The 7,872-nt window shown below is 41.2% G+C and overlaps 1 long non-coding RNA gene across 1 annotated transcript; it reads left to right on the top strand.

Moving 5' to 3' along the window:
• The first annotated feature begins 5,658 nt into the window (after positions 1–5,658).
• Positions 5,659–7,043, top strand: LOC138972449 (uncharacterized). The gene is made up of 3 exons (XR_011457616.1): positions 5,659–5,819; positions 6,415–6,520; positions 6,910–7,043. It is a non-coding gene; the product is annotated as an uncharacterized lncRNA (long non-coding RNA).
• The last annotated feature ends 829 nt before the right edge of the window (positions 7,044–7,872 follow it).

Genomic DNA, 7,872 nt, shown 5'->3' with positions numbered 1-7,872 from the left:
AAATCAATGTCTTGTTTGTATTATTGTTATGTACCACCCCTGAATTTCTCTATGAGATAATAAAGTATTCTTATTCTTATTCTTATAAGTGTCTTCGTGTGTGTGTGTGTGTGTGTGTGTGTGTGTGTGTGTGTGTGTGTGTGTGTGTGTGTGTGTGTATGTGTGTATGTGTGTGTATGTGTGTTTATGTGTATGTGTCCTTGGTGGAGTATTGGGGAAGGGGATGACAAGCACAGTAAATCACAGACAGTACAGACTTTGATTTTGATTGTTCAAAACATCGGTTTTCAGTGTCAACGACGATAGCTCCATGAGCTACCACCCTCGTACGTAAGTTATGGTGTGTGTGTGTGTGTGTGTGTGTGTGTGTGTGTGTGTGTGTGTGTGTGTGCGTGTTTGCGTGTATATGTGTGTATGTCTGTGTGTGTGTGGGTGTGTGTGTGTGTGTGTGTGTGTGTGTGTGTGCGTGCGTGCGCAGTGCGTGTATATGTGTGTGTATGTATGCGTGTGTATGTGTGTGTGTGTTTTGACTAAATGTTTTAAAATAGAGGGGGAATCGAGACGTGGGTCGTGGTGTATGTGTGTGTGTGTGTGTGTGTGTGTGTGTGTGTGTGTGTGTAGCTCCCTCGCTTATTGATGCAGCAATATGCCAGTTAACACACATACCCTGGTAGTAGTGGCAAACCAAACTATTTCACTAACAGTAAAAACTATGATTGTGGTCGTTTTCAGTTTCAAAGGCGCCAGCTATGAAGGGTAGGTGTTTGTGTGTGTGGTCAAGTGTTTGTGTGTGTGCGTGTTTGCGTGTATATGTGTGTATGTCTGTGTGTGTGTGTGTGTGTGTGTGTGTGTGTGCGTGCGTGTGTGTGTATGTGTGTGTGTGTGTGTGAGTGACACTAGCCCGCCAGACATTTTGCTGGCCCGGTACATACCACACAACAATTAATGAGTGTTGGATTTATTTACACAATTAAAACATCGGTAGTATGCACATGAGCCTCGTTTTTATTTTACTAGAACAAGGCGATGATGTTGCAGACTATGGAAGGCAAAAAGGGTCAAATGATCGATCAAAAGGATAAATCAAAAGGATCTATCTTTTCGCGTTTGAACCTTTCCGCCCGACGCGCGGAAAGGGTCAAATGATCGACCAAAAGAATCGATCAAAAGGATCGATCCTTTCGCGTTTGACCCTTTCCGCCCGATGCGCGGAAAGGGTCAAATGATCGACCAAAAAAATCGATCAAAAGGATCGATCCTTTCGCGTTTGACCCTTTCCGCCCGACGCGCGGAAAGGGTCAAATGATCGAGTAAAAGGATCGTGCAAAAGGATCGATCCTTTTACACGATACTTTTGAACGAGCAGTTTCATCGCGCTGTTTCGGAAAATCATGGAACGGATTAGCACAAAGAACGAATCTGGAAAGTAAAGTAGGGGAAGGGCCCCTAATATGGACCACTTTTTGTTTCATGCTGATAACAAGCTTGTTTTCTTGTGAAGAAGTTTCATTTTGTGTTTGATAGTCCTTCTCTCTTAGGTTAACCGTTGGGCCTAATTAGAGTGAAATAGCTTTGATAGACACTCGATCAGCAACAATTAAATACAGACAAAATCACAAAAGGTCCATATTAGGAGCCTGGGCGCCCAATATGGACCAGTGAAGCGGCCTTCACAAATCACTGTAAAAAGCCCCTATACTTCAAAATAACATGATAAAACTTAGTGTGCAAGCCAGACTAATTCAAATATGCTTTTGATTAATCTGTTTCTGGTTGATGAGAACATTATTTGAAGCATACCAGGAAACTGAAGCAGCTTATCAAAAACAGAGTGAAAATAAGTGAAATTGTCTGTAAGTACTGGTGTCACATGACTGATGTGAACCAGTTGATTGGCTAATGGCGATGCGCTTAAATCTGTTAGAGTGCGCTAACTTTTCCACAGAGCGTATTCTTACGCCCTTTGCCAAAGCGAGACTGTACTCTCATCCTCAGAATTAATTAATGACATGTAGCTTATATTCTTCACTTTACCAAAAAATAACCATACATTTCCTGCAGCTCAAAGCAGAAGGTTTTTTTCCTGACAGATCGCAGGCGCCTGTGCCAACCACTGATCTAAAAAATAAAATAGAAGCGGCTGTATCTCTTCCACAAATGATCTCTTCTCGTTTTGACTTGCAAAGATTCTTCTCATATGCCGTGTTAGTGGCATGTAGCTTATTAACCACATTACTAAATGATGAGTTAGTGTAACATTCCCAGCGGCAAACAGAAAACACAAGTGTTATTCCGATAACGTATCAGCTAGACCAGCATTTGAAAGCGGCGACTCTGTTATAGTAGACTACACTGAAATACGACTGCATCAGTTCAGTAAATGAATGGTTTCCGAATTATTATTTCAAGGCAACAACAATCGGAATCGAAAACGTGTAGGGTTAAGAACGTTCTTACCATGTGTAAAACTTATTACCAGCCTGCCTCATGCGTGCAGACGAGCAATTTTTGTTTTTGAAATAAGACTGCAGTTCAGTGGTTCGATTGCCCTGGCCGCCTAGCAGACGACATAAACCCCGCAGCAAATTAACATGTTGGGTAAATGTGAACAAACAAACGATGGGGAGCGTATAAGTAATGATTATTATCGTTTGTCTCGTATTTTATATGTTAACGAATTACTGCCTTCCATAAAAAAATTGTTACATTTACTTGAATTTACATGTTGCATGTCTTAGACTTGATGTTCTCTTCCTATGCGCTTTCGTCCTTGTCTCTCCTTGTGGTTGTTAGTACTTTCTTCCCCCTCTCCCTCCCTTTTCTTTTTTATCTTCTTTAGATTCTTTTGTTCCTATTTAGCTCCCCATCCCCATTCTTTCAATTTGTTCCTCTGGTTTATTGTTATTATGTCCACCATTACGAAAATGTGTGTAATTTAGTATTCTTCTGGTCACGTGATATAAGCATTTGCTTGAGTGCGTGTCCTAGCTGTGTGTTTCGAACTGTTCATGCGAAGAAATTCTGAATAAAATTTTGTTTAAACCAAACGATGGGGATATAATACGTGTAGAGTTCAGAGCATTCTTACCGTTCATATATAGTACCAGACTCCCCGATGAGTGAAGATACAACACGAGAAACATACCACATTTACTTTGAAAATGTGCTAACCGTGGCCTTGGAGACAATTCAAGGGGCAACACTCTGCACAGTCAATCTGTCGAAGCTTGATGAAGGTTTCGAATCGCAAATAACTAAGAGCACAGTCCTTTCTCCGAGTTTAAATGAGGTCTCTATGAAAGATCATCACTTTTTAGCTTAACGCTACACTGGAATTTACCAACAGAAATTAAAACAAGAGTTTGCGTGTGACGAAAGCACGACACACTTGAGACAGCCCTTCTTCTTTTTTCTCTGGCGGTACTGACAATATCGTTATTGAAACAATCCCAGTGCACTAAGGGATTTATAGAGCAAATCTCGAAAATAATTATTGAACTCAGCGCTATGCGCTTCGTTCAATAATGAATTTTTTCGATTTGCTCTATAAATCCCTTAGTGCACTGGGATGTCTTCCCCACAAAAAAGACTATTTGTTATATTTTGTTGAAATCTCGAGGGCTAGTTATTGGTTATTTTCAGCAAGCTTCTTTATGAATTAATTAAAATTGCCTTTAGCTTTTATTTTCTTCGATTTGTTGAAGGTGGTCCATGTTAGGGGACTCACACATACTTTGAGGTTTTGCTATTATTTTTTGTTTGCAATAGAAACTCGGGGTAAACACTGCTAAAATGTAACAAATACGGTCTTAGCTGTCATGTATAGCCATTTTTTGTGTGATAAAAGCTTTGGCTGTGGACAGAAACGAGTCCGTTTTAGGCGGCAAATTTAGAGTGAACCCTGCCAAAAGTGAAAACAAGGGAAAAAGCCTAACGGTTTTGAGGTTTTTGTTTCTTCCACTGTTTTGACATGTGCGAGTTATCCAGAGAGGGTGAATAAAGCGAATGAAATTGTTTTGAGCGCTCTAGCGCCGTTAGTTTGCTAGAACAGGAGGTGGTCCATATTAGGAGCCGGTCCATATTAGGACCCTTTCCCCTAAGTAGATTACGTGTTCTGGTGCGGCGTGAAGGAGCATGAAATATCAAGAGAAATAAACAAAACATTCTTCTTGTTTGAGCGAGTACATATAGGGGTGTGTAGTTAAAATTACTGCGTGAAAAGTGTTTGGCGCGAAGCGTTCGTCTGCAACAGATCTAGATGTGCCACTTTCAGCACGTATACAGGAACGTGTACGGGTAACGTCATCAAATCTAGTTTTTTACGTCACGCGTTTGAGCCGAGATCTGCAGTCTTGGTAAACAACGTATGATTTGGAAAATTGGAGAAAAAAAGTGAGTCACGGGTGACGGAATATCTACACGTACACGTACAGGTCTTTGCTACACGTTCGATCATCTAGAACACTGGACGCACGTACACGCGAACTGAAATCTGAAGTCAGTTTGCCACCAAAATGTGAACTCCAGACTGTGTGCCGGTAAAATTCCGGTTCCACTTTTTGTCGGCACCGGATCCAGTAAAAGGATCGATCCTTTTGATCGATCCTTTTGCTCGATCATTTGACCCTTTCCGCCTTCCATAGCAGACAACAGAAGTGCCTGCATCCGCAGTGTTCATACGGCTTTAAAACTCGATAGTACAATCTAATGTTTTGCATCAGTTGTTTTACTAGCCAGCCGGGCGAGCTGCCAGACAGTTTGTACCAGCCCGAAGGAATTTTTACTCACCCCTGGCGATCGGGCGGACGATTTGATTTGGCGATCCCTAGTGTGTGTGTGTGTGTGTGTGTGTGTGTGTGTGTGTGTGTGTGTGTGTGTGTGTGTGTGTGTGTGTGTGTGTGGGTGTGTGTGTGTGAGTACCCAGCCCACTTGCTTATTTAATAGATCAATATGGCAGGAAACACACTTACCCTATCACTAAGTCATTCACTTGTGAGGGAATAGCCCAACTATACCCACACAAACAAGAACTCTAAAGGTTGCAGTCATCTGACTTCATTATACATGATTATGATTGTTGCATTGCAAGCCTAAACAATGTGCAATTATTTTCGTTATATTGTTTGATAGTTCCACAATGGTCAGAATGGTCAACGGTTTTCCTATTGAGAGCAAGAACGACGTCCTGCTTATAAGACACGTGCCTATGTTATTGTTTACTGTTTTGAGAAAAAAAACACACACAACTTGTTTGGTTTCTGAACAATCTGCCTATCTCATTTTCGTTATACGTTGCACATTGCCTATCTGGAGCTGTTACAGCGGGATAAAAGAGCTAACAGCAACATTTTTAATCAATCAGCACAACTGCAAAAACAACCCTCACCCAAGGTAGTGGGGCTCGTATGTTGCAGACGCACTCATAAATCATTCACATCTTGCAACAAACATCATACTTTGTGGTATTGTTCCTTATAATTATTTAAGGGATTTCAGATACAGAGCCACTTCAGAAATCGTTTTTTTTTGTCTTTGATAGGGAATAAAAGGCTGCATTTACAGCAGACGAAATTCGTACCAAAAGCGCTCAGCAGTAAATATTCCCAACTCAGCAAATGTAAAATTCAATGGTTTACCATGCACCAGAAGTTGTCTGCTGATAACACATGCATGACATAAATACTCTTATGGGTATTTTTGTGTTCTGGTATTTAATTTGATCGTTTTTAGAATTTTATATATCCGCAGCATGAAAATTCAAGATGGCGGCCTCCGCAACATTGCGTGTTTTGATTTGAGCGAAAACAACGTTTCTGACGGTAAGTTTTCAAGAATACGCATCCATTCACCAATGTCACATCATTTTACTGTTTAATTCTCCCCTGGGGTCTGTTATTCATCGGGTGAAGCGCTGAAATGCAGAGTAATCTTGCAATAGCTCATCAGCTGGATTGTGATGCTGATAGATCTAGATCTATCTGTTGATTACAAGTAAGGAAATCATGATCGCCACGCTGGTGATTTTAAACAGATTAAACGAACTTTGAATAAAAGGCGAGGAGAAAGAGATTGTTCATGGTATGATAAATGATTAGTCCTGCCTACGTTAAGGACTTCCATAAGGTGGGGAGGGGTAGAGTCAAAAACTGAGTGAGGGTAGGCCAGATAGTAGGATGACCAGCTGGAGATAAAAACACTCCACTCCCCATGTCTTTACAGTGTTGTGATCAAACTTTCAAAGACGGTAGGTAACAGACAAAAGCATACAGTGTATGCTAATCAAATGAGATAAGTGGTTTTGAAAAATGAAGAGGTACCGCTCTTTGAGTTTTACAATTTTGGTTTGTTGCTTGTATCTCATCCTTTTGCTTATTTTAAGTTGACCGTGCATTGGTGTGAATTTTATTTTTACAGGATATATACAAGAGTTACACCACATGCCGGTTCCTGGGAACAAGCGTTCTGCATTTATTCCGGTGCCACAGAAGGGAGCCGATTTCACTAGTACTACTGTATCAAGGTTTGTTACCTAATACATCTTAACAGTAAGATTTTTTTATTTGTATTAATTGGAACATGTTTGCACATCATTTGTAAGCGACCTCTGTGAATTTGATGGGTTTAACGTACGAACCCTCACTATGGTCAACATTCTGTTAGCGACTGTTTGAAGCGAATAAATGTAGCGGTCAGAAAGATTCCAGAATCAGTTGGGTCACTGGAAACTGTGTTTGTTTGTTTTTTAACCTGAAACAGTAAGAATTATACGAATTCATGAAATACAATTTTCTTTCATTTTGGTCTGTTGTGTGAAGACTTGCTAACCCGGCTTTGACCGACTCTCTGAGATAGTAAACATTATTCAAATACATTCAAATAAAAATGTCACTTTTCATCTTTTGTGTGAAGGGTACCACAGGCTGATTTCCTGCACCATGGATGTAGAGGAGGCCAGACAGTCTGCTTCTCATTCCAGCTGTGTTGCGGTTTTTTTCTGCTCGTGAAGTGTATCGCCACATTGCCAAAGCCATTGGCCAAGAGAAGTCACCCTGTCTGCCCATTTTGCATAGCCTTACAGGCTGTGACACTATGTCGTTCTTCAATGGTATTGGGGAATCAGAAGGCTTGGGAAGTATGGCAAGCATTTGAAGACGTCACTCAAACTTTCTTCAGGTTGTCTGCTCCTCTTTGTAAGCTGAGTACCACTGACAGGGCAGCACAAGAGCTTTTTGGTGTACATTTGTAGGACAAAACCAGCAACGTACTGGGTGTAAACAGTGCTAGACGGTACCTCTTCAGTAAAAAGAGCTGCCAAATTGACCATAATCCCCTTACAAGTGAGGTGCTGCTGCAGGACATGAGATTGAGAAGAGCCATCTACCTATTAGACTTCCAAACTCTGTGGGCTGGCAGTTCAAGGCTGGAAAGTGGGAGTCATTCTGGACGAGCTTTCAAGAGGTATCCAGCGTGTGCCGAGAACTCATGAGGTGTGCCTGCAAGAAGAGCTGTACAACAAAACGCTGCAAATGCTGCTAAGAAGGACTGCAGAGCACAGCTCTCTGCAAATGTGCTTGCATGCCTGTGAAAACTTATTGCACCCATTTTCATACCCCAACTCAAACTTTTATTCCTGTGTCATTTTATTCAAACTGTCTATGCCATTAAAGGCTCGCATCTTCGCTATCTGGCACATTTTTTTTTAACATCATCATTTACGCCGTCAAAATAAGGATACCCTTGACGTGACAAAGAGATGTGACAAAAACTTCGGGTACCTTTTAAAAAGCCGACGACAATTCCTGAGGCACAACTGGGTCACTGTTGTATACGAAGAGAAAGTCAACTTGATTATCCATCCAGAACAGGTTGTTT

The sequence above is a fragment of the Littorina saxatilis genome, linkage group LG8 (genome assembly GCF_037325665.1).
Source record: "Littorina saxatilis isolate snail1 linkage group LG8, US_GU_Lsax_2.0, whole genome shotgun sequence".
Lineage (NCBI taxonomy): Eukaryota > Metazoa > Mollusca > Gastropoda > Littorinimorpha > Littorinidae > Littorina > Littorina saxatilis.
This window is presented reverse-complemented; position numbering and strand designations above follow the sequence as displayed.